The 22,468-nt window shown below is 42.7% G+C and overlaps 1 pseudogene across 1 annotated transcript; it reads right to left on the bottom strand.

Annotated features, from left to right (window-relative positions):
• Window positions 1-1,286: 1,286 nt before the first annotated feature.
• LOC143556317 (phenylacetaldehyde reductase-like) lies at window positions 1,287-22,155 on the bottom strand (annotated as a pseudogene). Its single transcript, XR_013139362.1, has 6 exons — window positions 22,038-22,155; window positions 20,081-20,442; window positions 11,179-11,344; window positions 10,980-11,095; window positions 1,506-1,576; window positions 1,287-1,431 (listed from the first exon to the last, which is right to left on the bottom strand). The product of XR_013139362.1 is annotated as a phenylacetaldehyde reductase-like (transcript).
• Between the last annotated feature and the right edge of the window lie 313 nt (window positions 22,156-22,468).

The following is a 22,468-nucleotide window of genomic DNA, read 5'->3' as shown; positions in this document are numbered from 1 at the left end:
ACTTTCTTTTTGTAAATCATTCATCAATACAGATTGATTTCTTTTTCATCTTGTTCATAATTTCATCTATCTTGATTCAATTAGTAACGATTTTTTCTCCAATTTGTTAAGGCTTTTGCTTGGAATGTCCAGATGGCGAAAGTTGCATCGGGTGGTCGAGATAGAGTTCTAAAGCTATGGATGGGAAAGGTGGTGATAGAATGATGAAATTAAGCTTTGTGTATGTATTTATGTATATGTATGAAGGTGTGCATGAATCATTTGTTTTCGATATTATGTATCAAACCCTCTCAATATTGCATATTTCCACTGTCATAATATTATTATATGTAACATTTGAGAAGCTTAGTGCCACAAGACCGTAAATGGTTCACATGACGGCACCAGCTTCTAATACATCATTCAATTTTATTTATTTTTTCGTTATTTCAGTTCAGATATCGTAACAAACATAGTCGACACTACCCAATTCAGATCGACTCTCTGCCATAATGGCCGGGTTGTACTCACTGTTGTTTATTTTTGTTCTACAACCTTAACAAACATCATTGGTTCACGTGGCGGCATCAGTTTCGTATTGTAACGAACGTAACCGAAACTGATCCAATTCGCGTCTACTCACCATCATAACGCCCTAGTACCGACTAATGCTTTGTTTTGATTTTAGTTTCTCGTGCCGTAACGAATGTAACCGGCATCGACCCAATTTGCGTCTACTTGTCGGTGTAATGCCCGAGTTTTAACGACCCAATAAACATCATTTTAAATGAGTTATTTTTTGGTATAATAAGTTATACGAGTATTCTAGACACTTGTTAATTTAATCTGTAGGTTTAGTGTCAATTTAATAACGAAGTTTACCGATAGCAACCAAATTGGTGTTGCATTGATCATAAATTGTATTTGTTTTTTTAATATGTTAATTTTTTATATTATAAGTTATATCATTGACACTACTGTCTTCTTTCTACGTTGACATATTAATGTTTTCAACCTAGTGTCAGTATTATAGCGAACTTCTACGAATCGAATGCACGTTAATGTACCGTCGCATCGCGGCGGGTACAAAGAACTTCGTATTTTATACGAATAGTACAACATTTAGAGATTAAACAACGTTTTGAAATACACTCATGAACATCATTTAGAAACTCATTAAGTTCTTGAAGCTGACAAAGAACTTGGTATTTTATACGAATAGTACAACAAACTTTACTCATTTGACCATAATCTAATCGAACCCATTATTGTCTAAAAAAACCTATGCATGCCTTTCATCAGGTGTTCTAGAAGCTTAGTAAGTTCTTCTCCTTGAGGTTTTCAACAGTATCCTTGATGCTTACTTCCAACGGAGTGAACTTAACGCCTAGACTTTCCGCTTTTGCCCTTGATACATCGTAAGGTAGTTCAACACACTCGCCATCTTGACACCTATTAATTAACAAATAATTAGTCTGGATTTTGAGTTGTATGTCACATAGATAATCAAATGTTGCCTGTGTTACCTTTCAGAATGACCTAGACTTGGGTATAGTTTATCCACAATCTTCATTATCTCCAAATATCGAGCCACTTTGCCAACCATGCATGAAGAGGTAGGTCCCAGCAGAGCCCAGTTGGACCCGCAGGACTCACCTTGAAGAGAGACGTCTGCGCAGAAACCAACTGGATCCGCAGGACCCACCATGCTCAGAGACGTGACGTCCTTACGCGCAGTACGCAAGCTGTTCCCGCAGGAAATGCCTCCCAATGGTGAAGTACTCCGCCTGTTCCCACAGCTGCGGATACAAGCCATCAGGGAAGGCCACCCGCACAGCAAGGCTACACGCACAAGGCACTTAGCTCTCAATAATTCAGTAGTCACCTGAAGGAATGAGCAAAGCCGGGAACAATCCCGCACAAAGGCGGGAGGGGGAATACTCCTGCCCAAATAAGCCAGTCCGTACGATACTGGAGGATCTTTTGTACTGTACCTGACGAGGTATGGGCAAAAGATCTGACCAGAGATACGACAGCTCATTGACAACAGTATGGCGAGCAGCATGCTCTTGTACTGTATGTCACTATTAGCCGCTGCCTACTCACCAACTCCTGTCATACCACGTGCATAGCCGGCAGTTGGTGGAAAAGGAATAGTACACAGCAGGCCTGGTCACTGTCAGCCGCTGCCTACCCACCAACTACCAGCATGGCACGTGCGTAGGCCACAGTTGGTAGAACAGGAATACTATTCAGCCAGCTATACCTTCTTGGAAACCTACCTTCGGCTATAAATACCCCAAATGGTATGATCATCTAATCCAATCTTGTATCTTACATCTTATACCTGATATCTGCTCTAGCAATCTCTTAATATATACTTATATTCAAAAGCAATCTAGTCTGATTCTCACGCCGGAGGGTGGTCACAAGGAGGAACCCCCCCCCCTTCTCAGTGACGAGCTCACGGTGTCTGTTTTGCAGGTTATCAGAAGAACCATCTTTGCCGGATCTAACCCCTCGTGGGAAACATCTATTTAACCCCCAGATTATCCATAATCTGCCCGGGGCTGATTAGTGTTTCTTCATTGGCGCCATCCGTGCATAAAAGCTAGAACTTCATTTCTTTTCAGTTTTTTCAAACTTCTGGAAAGATGGTTAAAGAAACTCCGGTAACCACAACCCCAGCTACTGGGGGGGATACCGGCGGCTACACAGTTTTTACGAACACTACCCCGGTTACCCAAGCCGGGGCAAGTGCAGTAAATTTTACGAACACTACCCCAGTTACCCAAGCTGGGGCAAGTGCAGTAAACAATCGCTCACTGGGATTCACCGATACCCAGTTAGAGAGACAACGAACGAGACTCCCCCGCCAAACACTCGATGAAGTTAAAGCGTGGGCGGAAGCACGTCAAAAAGAATTCCAAGCTGAGTTGGATGAACGCTTACGTTCACTCCAACAGCCTGAGGAATTCGGAGAGTACTGGGACAATGATTCGGAGGAATCCGATAGTGACGCAAACCCTCGTCATAGGGCGAAAGGGAAGCGTAAGGAAACGGACTCCCAACCGAGAAGGCATTTTGGAGAAACCTTCAAACCAAAAAACGTAGGTGGAAACCCACGTGACTTCTCCAAAACATTTACACCAACTGCTGCAAAGGCGGGAACGTCCAAATTTGCAAGGGACATTGCGGAAGCAATCGTCCCGAAAAGTGCCAAACAGATGTCCAACATCGGCACTTACGATGGTATATCTGATCCAGACGATCATTTGAACAGGTTCATAGCGGGGGCAACCGTCAGTAGTTGGACGGAACCTACGTGGTGTTACATGTTCCAAATGACGCTTGTTGGACCAGCTAGAGCGTGGTTCGATCGTCTACCGGTCAACCACATCTACGATTGGGAAGACTTCCAGCAGAAGTTTAGCCAACACTTCAGCCAACAAAGAAAGTATACCGATGAGCAATGGACAATCCTCAATTGCATTCGAGAAAAAGATGAATCTTTGCCAGACTTCATCACTCGCTTCAACTCAAAGAAGCTAAGTCTGGGTAATATCAGCGAAGATCTTGTTCGCGCTGCTTTCATCCAGGGCGCGAACGACCTAGAGCTCATCCGCACCTTAACGGGTAAAGATGGCATGCCATCCACATGGGATGCCATCATGACAGCAGCAAAACGCTTTGCGGAAACGGAGAAGCAACTGGGTAAAGATCTCCCCCAGAGCACAAACCTCTACACCCAGAAAACAAGAGAAGACAACGTCCTTACCGCCCGACTAAACAAAAAGCGGAAGCTAGGCATTTGGCAGTCAAGGGTAAACTTTGACACCTCATCTGGCTTGCAACATCGGTTAGGCGGAAGGGATAACGTACAGTCGAACCAGAACTCCAGATGGACGCCACTCACCAAAAGCGTCACCGAGATATTCGCCACTGAGGAGCTCCCATGGCCAAAGGCTCCAATAATCCGACATCGTCACAATGCTGATCGGAGCAAATACTGTGACTTTCATAGGACAAAAGGCCACAACACTGAAGAATGCACAGACGTAAAGGACATGGTCGAAGCATTTGTCAGAGATGGGACGCTCGCGCACCTCGTGGCGCAATGAACGCTGAGCAGGCTGATGCGTGTAGAACCCCAGTTGGGGAAAACACGAATAAAATTGCAGCTTCAATGTTGGAGACTACATACTGCGTAAACAACGAGATCCCGAACCAGGTGCATATCGGCTCGATGGCACTCCCATCCCAACAACATGGAAGGGAGCTCAATTACACAGTTTGCATGTAGATCAATTCCAAATTTGTAAAGAAAAGGCTCAGAGCCACTTCTAATGGAAATGATTCTCCTTAGAACATCGACGCTGATGATTTTACATTTATACTTATGAACTTTCCACACGGATATGCCGGTCTTCACCGTATACATAAGTGTGAAAGTCGTTGCGTGGGGAAGGCGGCAAAACCCGCATAAACCCAAAAAACGGCAAACCTTCACGCAGGTCAGTTAAAGGTAAAGTTCAGTCATCCCACTAAATGAAAGTGCCGGTCTATCCGCACGAATCATGAAACTGAACAATAACCTATTAACAACCGCGCGTCGAACGGTTAATTTATTCAACACTGATGCCGGTTTTCACCGCATAATTAAGTGGAAAGTCGTTGCGTGGGGAAGGCGGCAAAACCCGCATAAACCCAAAAAACGGCAAACCTTCACGCAGGTCAGTTGAAGGTAAAGTTCAGTCATCCCACTAAATGAAAGTGCCGGTCCTAACCGCACGAATCATGATAGAGGAAACTGAACACTAACCTATTAACAACCGCGCGTCGAACGGTTAATTTACTCAACACTGATGCCGGTTTTCACCGCATAATTACGTGGAAAGTCGTTGCGTGGGGAAGGCGGCAAAACCCGCATAAACCCAAAAAACGGCAAACCTTCACGCAGGTCAGTCATAGGTAAACTTTGGTCATCCAACTAAATGAAAGTGCCGGTCCTAACCGCACAAATCATGAGAGGAAACCGAACCTATTGACAACCGCACGTCGAACGGTTAACTTATTCAAAATACTTTAGAAAATTTCTAACAGAAGGATGAGGAAAACCTCCACGCAGGTCAGATATAGGTAAAGTTTAGCCATCCTACTAAGTGCAAGTGACGGTCCTACCCGCACAATCACGAAAGAGGAAGCAAAACTTCAACCTATTATCTACCACGTTCAAAGGTTAACTTATTCTAAACACTTAGAAAATTTCTAAAAAGATGAGGAAAACCTCCACGCAGGTCAGATATAGGTAAAGTTTAGCCATCCTACTAAGTGCAAGTGACGGTCCTACCCGCACAATCACGAAGGAGGAAGCAAAACTTCAACCTATTATCTACCACGTTCAAAGGTTAACTTATTCTAAACACTTGGAAAATTGCTAATTTAAACTAAAGTATGCATGAGCAAGTCATATAACGTTTATAAAGCAAGTCATCCAGTGAAAGTAGCGGTCTTACCCGCACAAAGATTTATATTTCATAATATTCATTACAAGAATGGCCGGGTAACTACCCGCCTACAAGAATATAAATCTATACAAGCTAAACCTATCCTAACAGTGGGAAGGGATCTTCAGGATCAAGCTTCAGGACCACTTCCACTTGGACCAGCACCGTCAGTAGAGCGTGGCGGTTCAAGGAAAGCTTTAAGGATAGCTAGCCCATCATCAGCAGCAGCAACTTCGTTCACCTTCTCCACCACCGGATGCGGGAAGGCGGCATACTGATTCACTGCTTGGTCATAAACAGCTTCAGTATCCACATCATACAAAGGGAAGTTGGAAGGCGGGATGCCTTTCTCAACGAACCCTAGACCAAGCAGGAAGCCGGCCTTTTCCCCATCCTCATGAGAAGCGTTGAGGGCTGCGCTCATGGCATCGTCGTATGATGTGTCCGTGAAGACTCGATGCACAACCTACAAAAAAAATATACAAGTATCAAAACCTTTTCTATTTACAAAGAAAAGCGTGAAGACATTATGAAGCTAAGCTTACCTGAGACAACGCTTCTCGAAAAGCCATTCCTTGGCAACCAGAGCCTCCTGGAGGGCAGCTTGAGCTTGGTTACGGGCGCTTTCGGCTTCACTTTTGTTGAGGTTGGCAAGCAACACTTCTTTAGCCGCAGCCTCTTCAACGCCCTTTAGCTTCCGCTCAGTATGGTCAAGCACCCCCCTCTGGTCCAAGATCTCTTGGAGCTTCTTGGCGTCTTCCATCGCCAAGGCATCATGAGCCTGTTGGAGCGCCTCTAGTTTGGCTTTAAGTTCCTCATTCTCGAGGCGTAGAGGCTCAGCAACAGCTTCAGCCTTGGTGGCCCTCTCAGTTGCGTTCCGTGCAGTTTCCTTAGCAAGCCGAAGCTGTTCGTTAACAGCTTGGGCAGCCTTGGAACGGGCCTCGAGACGGGCCTGAACTTCAACCTCGAGGGCCTTGAAGGCCTTCTCCCTTTCCGCAGCCACTGCGGTAAGCCTCTTGTTCTCCTCCCGGACAGCCCGCGCCTGAGCTACTTCTTGGATGCGAGCTGCTTTTAACTTGTCGTTTTCACGACAAAGCAGCTCGACGCGCGGCTGCATCCGGGCCAGGAGAATCCGCAGCTCATTGGTTAGCCTACCCTCCTGGTAGCTAGCCATTGCTTCCCCCAACGCACCACTGGGAGCTGCGTGACGAGCCCACTCCACGCACTCCACAGGCTTGCGAAGGGTTGTTCCTCGGCGGATGTTCCAGCGTGGAACATACACTTCATTGGAATCCGACACTGCAAGAAACAAAAAGCAGTTAGGAAAAGATGATATATAAAAAAAAAAAAAAAGGAGGCCAAAAGAACCCTACGCGCCTGTAGGGTCGACAACAGGCCGATAGCCGCCAAACCCATCACCTGAACCCAAGGGAAATCCATCCAAGAGGTCAGGCAGATGGGAAGGAGGCAGAGGTTGGCGAGGAGCCCCAAGCATACCTGAAGGGTCGGCCGTAGCTGCCGACGTCGGAGGAGGCATGGTGAAGGCCGCCGCGGTAGTAGAAACCAACGGAGGTGAACTCACCGTAGGTGAACTCACAACCGTGGTCGCCGCTGCGGAGTCCGCAGAAAAAGTAACCGCCTGCTCAGTGAAAGATTCAGTAAATATGGCACTGACAGCCGGCGGTGATGTCATCACAGTTGGAACAGTTGGCTCAACTGGCTGAGCAACTGAACCAACTGAAGCAGGCGCAGCCGCCTGGGTCGTCGCCTCAGGTAGGCTGACCAAGCCTACCGTCATGGGTCCGGAGGTGCTCCTCCCCGCTTCACCCTGGAATGCGGTAGCATCCACGCCTGCACAAGGAAGATAAGTATTAATGATGGAAAGCTATGAAGTCAAATAAAGGAAGTTTGTACTTACGGGTTTTCTTGAGCCTAAAAGTACGGACAGGCGGGGACGAACCCGATGGAGCCGGCCTCTTTACGCCGCTCACCGTCGTCATCCTGGGCTCTCCGGAGGTGACAGTCGTCGCAGCCTCCGGAGCAGTGGTCTTATCACCACCAGGGTTCTTCGCCACCTCCTCGCTCTCAGTCTCTGAATCAGACCGAGGCACCGGATCGGCAGTGGAGGCCACCTTCGCCTTCCCCTTCCCACCGGCAGCCTTCTTTTTCCGCACCAACGGAGGACCATCTGCGGATTCCTCATCAGAACACAAGATTAGAGGAATTCCAGCAGAGGTTTCAGCATTGAGGGGTCGAGGGTTGAATAACGCCTTACCTGGCCGCCTGGCGCTCAGGATCTCGTGGCCTGGCGGGTAGACCTCCACGAACCGATCCGCCGTCTGTTCAAGGATGGGCAACTCGTTCTCATCTAGAGCACGAGTACCCATCCGAGCGGGACTATCAGCATCCCGCGGATGCAGGAGCGACTGCAAGTCGTTCCCCTCTGAAATAAAAGAAAAACAGTTAGAAGACAAAACTATATAAACAAAGAAGACAAAGCATACCGTAAGGAACAGAGTTCAAACCGTATTCAAGGACGATCGGGATCTTTTGCGCCTCCGCATCCTTCCACACCCGGCTCATCCCGAGCATCACCATCCCGGACTCCGCAAAGCGGTAAACCGGAGATTGGACTCGGGAAATCTTTGAGAACCATTCCGCCTCCTGGTAGTTGGAGGCGTGAAGGCTGGGGAGTGCTTGCCCATTCTTAAACTTCATGGCAAGGGGGATGGCGCGAGCGGAGATATAAAAGAACTCCCGCTTCCATGAACGAAGACTGCGCTCGGTTGCGCAAATCTTCAAACCCTTGATCCGGGTTATCAGAGTATACCACCCCTGGATGCACCTCCAAGAGTAGAAGGTCATCAGGCGGTCGACGAAGGGCTCAACGCCCAGAATCCGGCACACCCACTCGAAGTGGCGAATCTTTGCGATCGCCATCGGGTGTACCTCGCTCAGGTGTACACCCTGCCTCTCCAGAACACGGTACACAAACTTCGTCAAGGGGAACCTATGATTCCCATAGACAAAGAATGCTGCATATACCCCGATCTTGCCTCTGGGGGCATCATACACCGTCTGATGAGGTTCAGGAAACTCAGGCTCGAAAGACTCGAGCATGAACTTCCTGACGATGTACTGATATAGATCGACAGGCAGAGCACACTGGCACTCGCCAGCAGTACTCTTGTCATCCTTGTTGGACGTGGATGACGGGTTCTCGACGTACACCCCAGCCTCCTGGGCTGTAGCCTCAAGATCGTGAGCAGAAGACATCTTGCAGGTATGAAAGAAGAGAACGATTTCAAGAGAATGCTCGACTGAAAAGGTGAGTATTCGCCGGAAATCGTTTTGAAGATGAAAAGTGAAAGTGTGGATTACAAAGGACCCTCTCCCCCTTTATATACTAATCGCAATCAATGCGATGAATTTAATGCGCAAGAGAGAGAAATCGCAGGTGCAATGAAACTATGACACGTGGCAAAAAGCAAGCTGGCAACAGCTGTTGAAAGGACGCGTGCCATTAATTTCGCGGCCACGCGCCCGAAAAATCGCGCCCACGCGCCTGAAAAAGCGTCTGGAATGACCATGTACTGTCACGTCACCATAACTTCCTGCACGTCCTGACACAGTCAGAAGAAACCGTCGGACGACGTTTCAACAGTTTGGACTGTTCTTATCCTTTCACCAACTCTTCGAATTTCAAAAATTCAAAAAGATTCAAAAGTAAGCGGGAAAATACCCCTTACCTTGGCAACCAAGTAACTGTAAGACAGGTGCGAGTACAGTGTCAAGGCAAAACCCTTCACATACTTAGCACCTGCAGGGAATTGAAGCCAAGAATACCTCGGCGACCAAGTAACTATAAGACGGGTGCGGGTACAGTGTCAAGGCAAAACCCTTCACATACTTAGCACCCGCAGGGAATTGACGCCAGGAATACCTCGGAGACCAAGTAACTATAAGACGGGTGCGGGTACAGTGTCAAGGCAAAACCCTTCACATACTTAGCACCCGCAGGGAATTGACGCCAGGAATACCTTGGAAGTAAAGTAACCGTAAGACGAGTGCGGGTATAGTGTCAAGGCAAAACCCTTCACATACCTAGCGCTCCGCAGGGAATTGAAACCAAGAAGGATCTTCTGGGCAATGCTTGCGGAAACGGGAATAACATCCCCGCATAGCGGGAACGTCGAGAACTACATTGTTTGAAGCTCCAAGATGGAATTGGTGGTTTTAACATAATTGATCACTATGTTCAAAACTACCAAAACCTCATGGAGAATCCACACAAGTGGGACTCAACGCTCCTGACTTGCGAGGAGGTTACAGACCTACCCGCATCATACCCAAAGATCAAGCAGGAAAGTCGGGAATTTCTGCAAGTGACATTAGGACTTCCGCGGGAAGAATCCCCATGGAAAACCTGAAAACTAAACCCTTTTCAAAACCCTTTGCTTAAGTCCAAAAGTTCACCTCACTTTATTAAACATTCATGAGAAGAACATTGGACTGGGGGGACTTGAAGAGGTAGGTCCCAGCAGAGCCCAGTTGGACCCGCAGGACTCACCTTGAAGAGAGACGTCTGCGCAGAAACCAACTGGATCCGCAGGACCCACCATGCTCAGAGACGTGACGTCCTTACGCGCAGTACGCAAGCTGTTCCCGCAGGAAATGCCTCCCAATGGTGAAGTACTCCGCCTGTTCCCGCAGCTGCGGATACAAGCCATCAGGGAAGGCCACCCGCGCAACAAGGCTACACGCACAAGGCACTTAGCTCTCAATAATTCAGTAGTCACCTGAAGGAATGAGCAAAGCCGGGAACAATCCCGCACAAAGGCGGGAGGGGGAATACTCCCGCCCAAATAAGCCAGTCCGTACGATACTGGAGGATCTTTTGTACTGTACCTGACGAGGTATGGGCAAAAGATCTGACCAGAGATACGACAGCTCATTGACAACAGTATGGCGAGCAGCATGCTCTTGTACTGTATGTCACTATTAGCCGCTGCCTACTCACCAACTCCTGTCATACCACGTGCATAGCCGGCAGTTGGTGGAAAAGGAATAGTACACAGCAGGCCTGGTCACTGTCAGCCGCTGCCTACCCACCAACTACCAGCATGGCACGTGCGTAGGCCACAGTTGGTAGAACAGGAATACTATTCAGCCAGCTATACCTTCTTGGAAACCCACCTTCGGCTATAAATACCCCAAATGGTATGATCATCTAATCCAATCTTGTATCTTACATCTTATACCTGATATCTGCTCTAGCAATCTCTTAATATATACTTATATTCAAGAGCAATCTAGTCTGATTCTCACGCCGGAGGGTGGTCACAAGGAGGAACCCCCCCCTTCTCAGTGACGAGCTCACGGTGTCTGTTTTGCAGGTTATCAGAAGAACCATATTTGCCGGATCTAACCCCTCGTGGGAAACATCCATTTAACCCCCAGATTATCCGTAATCTGCCCGGGGCTGATTAGTGTTTCTTCAATGCAATATCTACCATTAGCTTCCGGGTTTTCAAAAGCTAAAATATGTGCAGCAGCAACATCTCTCACATCAACAAGTATATACATTCCATCCGGAAACAATTAGTTTCCTGGATGTGTAAAAAATAGCATCATAAACAACATAAACTTGATTCATGCATATGAACATTAATTAATTCTAATCAACAATTACCGTCCTTTAGCAAGCTCAAAATCCCCTCAGAAGTAAGGTTGAGAGTTGGTTGTAGGACGGGACCGACTACGTATCCAGGATTTATAACAACCAAATCCAAACCATTATCTTTCGCAAACTTAACAGCAACATCCTCCGCCAGAGTCTTTGAAAGACAATACCATAACTGGAAAAGATACAATCTTTGATTAGTGACAACAATTTGTAGATGATTGAAATGAATCATGAAGGCCAGAAGTAATTCTTGAGTGAGCCCAGTGAGGGGCGGCCCGAGAATCTAAGAAGCGATGGAGTCCCATTATTTGATAATTAGGATTAATTAGTTTTCTTGCTTGCCAGGTTGGGGTTTCTCTATATATATAGATTATAAACAACTAGGGTTTAATCTATGTATTGTATTTGGGTTTTTGAGTTATACTTCCCTATTGTAATAAAAGAGAGTTTTACTTTATATTGTGTGTTCGTTATTTTCGTGTTCTTGATATCGATTCTATCCTTGAATTGTATAAGAGCCTCGTTAAAGAACTGAACAAATAACCAGATCTGATCACCACCGCCGCCTAATGAGTTGGAGCCGCCGCCGTGATTAGTTTACCGTCGCCAAACAAGGAGCCGCTGCCACCACCATCGATCCGATCGATTAGGGTCGATCGAAGGTAACTTGGCCGCTAAGGTTTGAGCCGTCGTCAAGTTTTTTAACCAAGAAATCATTCAAACAGTAGGTTTGATTGAAGCTGGGTTTTACAACACATCAGAACACACTGTTAAAGTACTCATGAAATAGAAATCAATGGGAGATAACGTTCCGCCACTAAAGGGTAAAGAATCCAGGTCGTCATCCGTTCAATGTCCGATGCTTTCACCCACAAACTATAGTGTTTGGTCTCTACATATGAAGACTTGTATTCATATTCACAATGTATGGGATGTCATAGATCTGGGGTTGACCGATTTAGAGATGAATGATCTCACGGTGGGGTTGTTGTATCAATCGGTGCCCGGGTCGTTGATCATGCAAGTTTGTAATCAAGGAACCGCCAAGAAGATGTGGGATACCATAAAGACTCGCCATGTCGGAGCTGAAAGGGTTAGAGATGCAAGATTGCGAACGTTGGAGTCAGAGTTTGATCGGTTATATCGATGAAAGACAATGAATCGATCGATGAATATTCTAGTAAGTTATTCGGGTTAGCTTCAAAATCCACGGCTTTGGGTTGGATTATCGAGGAGCCAAATTTAGTAAAGAAACTTCTCAATAGTGTTCAAGGGCGAAGTATATTCTAATGGTAGCATCCAACAAGCAGATTTTGGATCTCAAAACCGCAGCGTATGACAACATCGTTGGCTGGTTAAAATCTTATGAGGAGAGAATCGATGATGAGCAACTCCGTTTAGGTTCGGGTAATCAAACTAAATTATTATATTACAGTCTTGAATCTAATAATCATAAGGGAAGCGAAGGAAGTTGGTCCCGAGGTCGTGGGAACCGAGGGCGTGGTTGAATCCGAGTTAATGGCCAAGATCGAACGAAATTGACTGGTGAGCAATCAAAACAAACTAAAGGTTAGGAGAATGTCAAGAAGGATCGATCCAAAGTTGTTTGCTACCAATGTGACCAGTTGGGTCACTTTGCATCGGCGTGTCCCGGTAGACGTGGTAAGACACATGAAGCCTACATAGCCAAAACCGAAGTAGCCAATAAGGTTTTTTATATGCATGAGGTAGTCTTTTTAAACGAAGACAGTCTAATACATAAGAGGTTCGAAACCTAACTGATGGTTGGGTAAAAGTTAGTTAGTTTTATATATTAATTAGTTATATTTAGGTTAATAAACGAATGAACATTGGTACTTCAAGCGTTGTTTATGTGTTTCAGGACATTGGAGGCTATGGAGCTTAACAAGGATATTTACGGGCTTGGAACGAAGATCAATAAGTGAAAGATTGGAAGTGCACGTATCACGAGGCATTCAAGAAAAGAAAAATAAAAATATGAAATTTTACATATTCGCGTACGCGAAGATGCAATGAAGGGCAACTTCGCGATACGCAAAGTTGCATAATGGCGGCTGCGACTATTTTGTCCTTCGTGATACGCGAAGAAGCATCACTGGACATCTTCGCGATACGCGAAGATGCTTATGTCGGCCAAAAATTTAGTTTTTCCCTATATAAACCCCTTAACCTCCCCATTCGGTTAGGATCGACTTCCAGAGGCAAAAGAGGCTGCTTAGGACGATCTTCCATCATTCCAAGGCTTCCGGTTCGTGTCGGGTTTGCATGTTCATCCAAGATAAGTGTATTGACGTTATGATCATGTTCGGCTAAGTTCTTTGTTCATTCTAGGCTAGGGTTTTGTGTAATTCTTCTTAAGACCAGATTTGCTATGCTTAAAGTTATGAACTTGATTTGAGTTGTTGCTTTTATCTTGTTTAATTGATTGCTTGATTGTTTAAACAATTTATATTTGCGATTATTGATTAGTGCATCACTTGTTTGGTTTTGTTCATCAACACTTAGGGTTAGGCTCTTGTGTCATTGAACTTATAATCATCGGTTCATGTTACTTAATTAGTTGTCATAAAACATAAATTGATAATTGTGTAGATCGAGTTCAATTGTGTCAACAATTCGGTTAGGGTATTGTTTGTCATCACAATCAAACTACTAGGTCTAGTAATTACTGCGCAATCAAGATAAGTGAATCTGGGATTAAGTTGATTAACACATTACCTGAACCTAGAATGAACGTTTTATTAATATTGTTTGCAAGGTTTTTAAGTAATAATTAAGTTTTAATTAAATCTTTTCTAAAAACTGCTTGACATCATCTGTCCGCCTTAGTTAATTAATTAAATTAGTAGTATTAAAATTAGCACTTTCCTTGAGTCCCTGAAGAGACGACCTTACTTACCCGTACTAGTTATAGGTATTTAAGTCTTTAATTAATTGTTTTTGAGTAGACCGCGACAACCTACGTCACTAAGCGGTGGAGACCGACATGTGGTACTTAAATAACAGTGCTAGTAATCACATGACGGGTAGTAAGTTGTTTTTTTACAGAATTAAATGAGCGGATTACTGGGAAAGTCAGATTTGGTGACGGGTCATGTGTTTAGATTGCAAGGGATCTATTTTATTTCAAGGAAAGAAGGGTGGTCATAGGTTGTTGACCAAAGTTTATTATATACCCGAGCTCAAGAGTAACATCATTAGCCTTGGACAAGAAACCGCAGCCAGGTGTGATGTTAGGATGAAGAGAGAGTATTTGACTATGTTCGATAGTAGCGGGGATTTATTGATACGGGTTATTCGATCATCCAACCGACTTTATAAGATCCGATTGAAATTCGGGCAACCGACTTGTCATCAAGCCAAATTGGGTGATGATGCATGGCGTTGACACGCCCAGTTAGGGCACATCAACTTCGAGTCGATGAAGATGATGAACAAGAAGCAAATGGCAAATAGGTTACCAGATATCATACACGAGAACGAGTTAAGTGAATCGTGTTTGGTTGGGAAGAAAACCCGAAACTCGTTTCCATCTAGGTGCATCTTATTGAGCCTCAGGAGTTTTGGAATTAATTCATGGAGACTTATGTGGGCCGATCACACCATCTACAATTGGAGGTCATCGGTATATATTTGTACTAATCAATGATTTTTCTAGGTACATGTGGTCCTTACTGTTGAAAGAGAAAAGTGAAGCGTTTGAAAGATTTAAACAATTAAAGGTGTTAGTCGAGAATGAAACCGGATTGATTATCACAAATCTTCAAACAGATAGGGGAGGAGAGTTCACTTCACTAGTATTCAACCGTTTTTGTGAAGAAAGCGGGATTTGTCACACCCCGACTTAGGGCCTAGGATTGTGACACCAGTTGGCATCTGCTTTGTAAATATATCAGAGTTGCGGGCTATTTAGTTAAAGACTTTATTTATAATAAAATATTTATTTACTTGAAAACTTCTCGGATCATTAAATACCCGACTGTTTGCTTTGAAAATTTTTGTTTAACCTGTTTACGATATTAAAATCTGAGACATCTCCATATTGCGAGTATATATCTTCATGAGTGACTCTATTTTCTTGTTACATGTGCTAAATCTGTTTCCCTGAGATGTGGGGAATATACGTCATCGATGATCTGGTGAAATGTTGACTCACTATTGAAAATTTTTATAACAGTCGTTAAATACAAATATAGTTTTCTGTTTCACAATCTCAGCAGGAATGTGGGTCATTCCAGGGATTTGTACCAGTGCCCTACACACACAATTCAAGAGTTCTCCGAGTCACATAGCCCCTGTTTGGAGAAAACATTCCCCGAGCTATGTAACTCGGTTGGAGAATCGGTTATGAATGACTTAGGTTTTGTGTGCATGTTTAGTCAGTTATGATTGGATCCAGATACATGTGTAATCGGTCTGAGTTGTTTTTTATTTTCTATTTTGTATTATAACGATTTTAGAGATTTATAATCTCATGCAAATATTTATCAGACTCTTTGCAATAAACAACATGTTCATTACAAGAGTAAAAACTGTCTATAAAAGGTTTAACATAACGTAAACACTTGACTGACTCTTTAAGATAAACAACCCATTTATTTTATATAGTATAAATCTGTTTTGATTGCTTTGTAAAGGTTTAACGTATTCACCTGTGATTGTCAGTGCAGTGATGTTTGAAAACCTTTCCTATCTGTATGCTGTTAACCTATATTTGAAATAGGTTTGCATACATATCAGGATTGTTTATTGATCCGGCTGCAGACCTGTAGTTTGGTTTTGATAACTTTAAACCATGACTAATTATTTGTTTGAATGAAATATTTAGATCTGTAGTCTTTCTGTTTATTTGTCAATCATGTGCTGAGTTTCTTCTTCATGAAGAAACATTTGTAACAGGTTTCTTCTTCATGAAGAAATGTTAATTTGACTATAATCTTAGTTTGTTAAAATCTAATGGTTTTAAATTGTGAAGAAACTATATTTTGACTATATATATCCTCATGTATTTAAGATTCGGTGTTTCTTAATGTTGAAGAAACAATATTTCAGCTATGACCTTAGTATGTGAATATTATATTTTTCTTAATCATAAAGAAATATTATTTTGACTGTATCTGTTGTACGCAAAAACTTATGTTTCTTAATCATAAAGAAAACAATATTTTGATTTTAATCTTTGCTTATAAAAAGTTATATTATGCTTAACTATGATCAAGGTTTGGGCTATACCCCCGATTATGGTCTAAGCCATAATAATAATAAAATTATAACTTAATCGGAACTCCTACCTCACACGGGTACTTGGAGTTAAATGCCAACAAATGTTCGAGAAACACTTCTACTCTCTATCACGTATTAGAGCTTAAATCGTCGGATCTTCGGAGTTTGGAACGATTACGATGCTCGGCACGCTTCCCGATGTAAACGTGTGTGTGTGTAAACTATGTTTGGTGTGAGATGGAAAGTGCCACGGACCTTCCTATTTATAACCGATTTTATGTTCCTTCGCGTAGCGCGAAGGACAAACACTATAGCAGTTCGTGCAGCGCGAACCGCCTTATTATTTGCTGACTCATCATGTGACTTGACACGTGTTGCCACATGTCTACACGTGTCATTCATGCAAGATTGCTACTTCGCGCAGCGGGAAGTAAAAGTGGATAAGTTCTTCGCGTAGCACGAAGTCGTCAAATTTCTGGTTTATGTATTTTGTCTTTCGCGTAGCGCGAAGATTTGAAACCTGATCCGTTTACGTAGTGCGAAGGATCAAAATTCAGATGTTCACTTTCAGCCCTTGTACTTTGATAGCTCATCACATCTCGATCTAACTTCCATCGTTCAAAAATACTAAGACGGCTCTCAAGCGGATTGTGAAGTGCAAAGTGCGCCATTAAAGCGCCCATCGCCCGCGCCCTAGCACGTGCGTGTCGGGTGCTTCGCACCCTTCGCTAGAACTGCTGAGAGTGTTAAGCCACATAAGAATATTATTATGGGAACTCTCTTCCTTATAAGGAGCTTCCAAGTTTTATAATTTTCCAATGTGGGATGAAAGTTCTCTTTCCCATTTATACCCATGTGGAATGCTTCCATTTTCTTCCATATTTCCATGTGGGATGGAATTTTTTCATTTCTTTAAGATGAGATGTCTTATTTTTTTCTTATCTCGTTTCTTCCTATTACCTGTCTTGAGAATATTTTTGATCCCTCATCTTTCAAAGTTGACAGTTTTAGCCCAAAATTAATATGGGATTTTTGGGGATCTTACGAGATTGCTCGACAGTTGGCAGCTCCCCTCCCTATTCGCCTAAACAAAAACGGTGTTGTTGAACGCCGAAATCGAATCCTAATGGAGATTAGGAGAAGCATACTCAAAGCGATAGGTGTACCGAATTACATGTGGGGTGAAGTGGTACGTAATTCAACGTATATTATTAACCGGTTACCAACGATGGCTTTAAAGAAGCAAACACTGTACGAGAAGTTTAAGAAAAAGAAACCGAGTCTTGAGCATATTCGGGTGTTTAGATGTAAAGCATACACAAGGGTCGAAGGGGTAAACATGAAGAAGTTGGATGATCGTTCGAGACAACTTGTTCATCTTGGAACCGAGCCGGGTTATAAGGCCTATCAATTATGTGGCCCGACAACCCGTAAGATTGCTGTGCGTCGGGATGTCGTTTTTTTTTAGTGTGTTGTATGGAATTAGGAGAAGTCAAATGAGATTGAAGAAGGGGAACCGAGGATGTTCAAAATGGTTTGGGGAAACTTTATTGATATTGGAACGGGTCAGATTAACCCAACCGAGCCTGATCCACCCGATGATGGGCCTCACTCGATGACCGAGACCAACCTAGAAGCAAGCTCTAATAGTGGCCCGGGAAGGCCAGTCTCAGCCCAATCTCCACAAACCAGCAACGAATCGGTAGCCCAGCTGATTTTGAGGAGATCGAATCATGTATCGGTACCACCAAGGCACCTTAACGATTATGTTTTGCTTTAGTATGATGATTGTGAACAGGTTTTGCTAGTAATCAATGATGAGCCGAGGAGTTATCTCGAAGAAAAAGAATAGAAGGAATGGATGAAAACAATGAGGGCAAAAATTGAATCCATCAACAAAAATGAAACATGGACTTTGATTGATAAACCGAATGGGGTAAAACCCATAGGTTTGAAGCGGGTCTTCAAAGTCAACAAGAATGTGGATGGAACGATTACCAAATACAAAGCTCGTTTAGTCGCAAAGGGTTACGTGCAACAACCCAGAGTCGATTTCAAGGAAGTATTCGCTCCCGTGGCTAGAATCAAGACCATTCGATTGTTGATGGCATTAGCAGCTTCATATGGTTGGTAAATTCATCATTTTGATGTCAAAACTGCGTTCCTAAATGGTGATTTAAAGGAAGTTGTTCACGTAACTCAGCCGGAGGGTTTTGAAAGAAAAGGAGAAGAGCATAAGGTCTACCGACTTTCAAAGGCCTTATACAGGTTAAGACAAGCACCGAGAGCATGGAACACGAAACTCGATCAGATCTTCAAAGAGATGAAGTTCGTAAAGTGTAAGAAGGAACAATCCGTATATCGAAAGACGGGAGGTAAAAACCTTCTCCTTGTTGCAGTGTATGTTGATGATTTGTTCGTGACCGGAACGAGCACGAGTATTATATACGAGTTTAACCGAGGCATGTCGGCTAAGTTCGAAATGTCCGATCTTGGAAAGTTAACATACTATCTTGGAATCGAAGTTACTCAAAGTGATTCAGGGATAGCATTACTCAAGAAGGATATGCTTGGAATATTTTATCGGTGACCGGTTTTACCATTATTAACCCGACTCAAGTACCAATGGAGTTTGGTTTGGAGTTTTGCAAAGCTGAGAATGAAGAAGATATTGATGCCATGGCTTATCGCAAGATTGTGGGAAGTTTGTGGTATTTACTTCACACATGGCTTGATTTGTCGTATTCGGTCGGAATTGTGAGTCATCAGTACATGCAAAGTTCAAGAAAACCGCATGGGTTAGCAATTAAACACATACTGAGGTATGTTCAAGGAACCGCGAATTATGGGTTAAGATACGGACGTAATGTGACGAGAAAGTTGGTTGGTTTTTCTGATAGTAGTCACAACGTGGACGGAGATGATGGGCGGAGCACCACGGGTCATGTTTTCTATTACGGGTCTTCACCTGTTGCATGGTGTATGCAAAAACAGCCCACAACTGTCTTATCTTCATCAGAGGCTGAGTACATGGCGGCCTCCGCAACGGCAGGTCAAGCCGTATGGCTTCGAGAATTATTGGGAGAGATTACCGGAGAGCCGTTTCTGAAGATTGTGTTGAAAATTGATAACACATTTGCTATAGCGCTCGTGAAGAATCCCGTTTTTCATGGTCGAACGAAACAAATTAAACCCGGTTTCATTTTATTCGGGATTGTGTTGAAGATGACGAGATCGAAGTTGAAGACGCTAATGGTAAAATTCAAAACGCCGTCATACTCACAAAAGCACTCGCCCGAATCAAGTTCAAAGGGATGCACGAACTGCTTGGAGTTAAAGACCTTTCTAATCATGACTCAGAAAATAGGGGGTGCATGAAGGCCCGAAGTAATTCCTGAGTGAGCCCGGTGAGGGGCAGCCTGATTATCTAAGAAGGGGTGGAGACCCGTTATAAGATCATTATGGTTAATTAGTGTTCGTGCTTGCCAAGTTGGGGTTTCTCTATATATAGATTATAATCAAGTGGGGTTTAATCTATGGGAGTTATTGTATTAGGGTTTTTGAGTTGTATTTCTCTAGTATAATAAAAGCGAGTTTTACTTTATATTGTGTGTTCGTTATTTTGTTCGTGTTCTTGATATCGATACAATCCTTGAAACCATACCTTTCTTTGCTCACAAATAACCGGATCTGAAAACCAGGTTTCATCCATCACACCACCATGTTCTGGAAGTGTTGACCCAAACATAACTGTAGACAGTGAAGAAGTCAAGACCACTCTCTTGAGATCATGAACTTTTGCAGCTGATTTAAGAACATTAAGTGTCCCCTTAACTGCAGGATCCATCAATTGCGCCTGTGGGTCATTAACTGAAAATAGAACAGGAGACGCTGTGTGAAAGAGACAAACGCAGCCATTGACTGCAGAATCGAAGGATCCTTCTACACTTAAGTTAGCTTCAAACAAACGCAGTCTTTCCTTAGCTCCATCAAGAGCAAGTAAGTGTTGTATCTTGTTTGGATCATCTGCAACATATTTAAAAAAAAAAAAAACTAAACAAAAAGAAATACGAAATAAAACTTAGACAAATAGTTCCTATGGCATGCATTGATTTTGTCTTCAAGTTTGGAAAATCACACCATTAGACCAATAGTTTATTAGGAAATGAATTAATCTAGTAAATAAATGCTTAACACTTCGTTTTATTTAGAACCTGTTTAATTAGTTTCATTACACATCAAACGATTTACAATGAAGTGGCAGGTAAGTGGGCAACAAGCTGCGCCGCAACCCCCTTTTGGATAGCAAACCCAATCCTACTAAAAACAAACTTTTGATTCTTATGAGCCGATAAATTGCTATGCATGACTTTTTGAACCTGTTTTAACTTTTTTTAACTGGAACTTAATTTAACCGGATCCGTTTTGACACGTTCTCCAACCTGTTTTGCATGACTTAATTCTAACACACTAGAAAACGGAAGAAGATAAAATTGACTTTTGAGGTCAAAGTTATTCAACTCAGCAATGTTGTATATGTTAGAAAATTTAACACCATAATCCTTCATGTTTAGCAATCTTTTTTCAAACAATGTTCACTGCTGTTATCATAGATTGTACAACCAAGTCAAACAACTCATATCAATTCCAACTTGGGAATCAGCAAAACATAGTTGAGAATAATTTAGGTAGGCAATTGGATTTTAATACTCCCAACTTATTGACATTGGCTGATTATAACCCCAATTAAGAATATTCCCGTCGGTGGTCCGAACAAAAAAAATACTATCACTAGACCTCCATTAAAAAAAATAAACGGCGTTAAGTTTATTCTAATTTCAAACTGATGTTTTTGTTGCCCAGATATGATCTTTAGCAATTGATCGAATAAGAAAAAAATGAAACAGAATTGAAATCAACAAGAACTTTATTAACAATCTAATGAGACAATCTTTACAACAAATCTGAATGTTTTTTACTTTGTCCATCGACCCTATTTATACACAACAAAAAGGTGTGTACGTTAAAACCGCATCCCTTCAAATCTAACCGTAATCTGACATGTGTACATGGAAGTTATAAAATTTCCATATTGGCACTTCTATACCCTATACTTACATAGACATTCTAAATACGACAGAAACATACTTTGACTAATTACAATACGACCCCTAAACCTTGACACACATGGATTAACCAAATTATAGGCTAACAGTTTCAGGACTTTTGATCGTAAGGAGGATGCGAGTCGATTGATGCAAAACTTATCTCGAAACGATGCTCCAAATGGCTTAATTTTTGTATCTAGAAGTCCAAACATCCAAATTGAAGCATTGTTTCGTTGTTTGGAGCATTGTTTCAATGTAAGTTTTATATCAATTGACTCGTATTCTTTTTCTAATCAAAAGCCCTAAAACATCAGTTTGAAATTTGGATAAACTTAATGTCGTTAAGATTTTTTAATGGAGGTCCAATGAGTGTAAATTTTTTAAAAGTTCGGAGCACCAACGGGAATATTCACAGTTGAGATTATTATCGGTCAATAACATTAAATTAAGATTATTAAAATCCAATATGCCATTTAGATTAGAGAGCAGATTGAAAGCCAAAATTATACTGACCAAGTGAGCGGACAGTAGCATGAACAGTGTAACCACGGTCAAGCAAGAGCTTAACGAGCCATGAAGCTATGTACCCCGAAGCCCCTGTAACACAAACCACCTTTCTTTGTCCACTCATCTTTGATAATTTGTCTAGTGATATGCAAAAAAAAAAAAATCGAATGAAATTCTTTCTGTTAAGATTTTGGCTAGAATGCATGCAAGCACTCATTATTGATTGTTCTGTTCTGATTTTGAGTAGTAATCTGTTTTGTCATACCTTCATTTTACTGATTTTATTATGGCACACATGTCTTGTTTCTGGTGGTTGGATTGTTATCACTTTAAGTTTTTAAAATAAATTTGATTTTTCTAGTCCATTAAAATATAATAATGGTTTTAAAAGACATGGCTGCTAAGTTTTGTTTTATTATACTAAGCCTCCCATATAT

Source organism: Bidens hawaiensis, unplaced genomic scaffold (assembly GCF_021521415.1).
Source record: "Bidens hawaiensis isolate Kalapana, Puna unplaced genomic scaffold, B.hawaiensis_p1.1 tig00018514_1, whole genome shotgun sequence".
NCBI lineage: Eukaryota > Viridiplantae > Streptophyta > Magnoliopsida > Asterales > Asteraceae > Bidens > Bidens hawaiensis.
The sequence above is the reverse complement of the archived record's forward strand: the minus strand, read 5'-3'. Positions and strand labels throughout refer to the sequence as shown.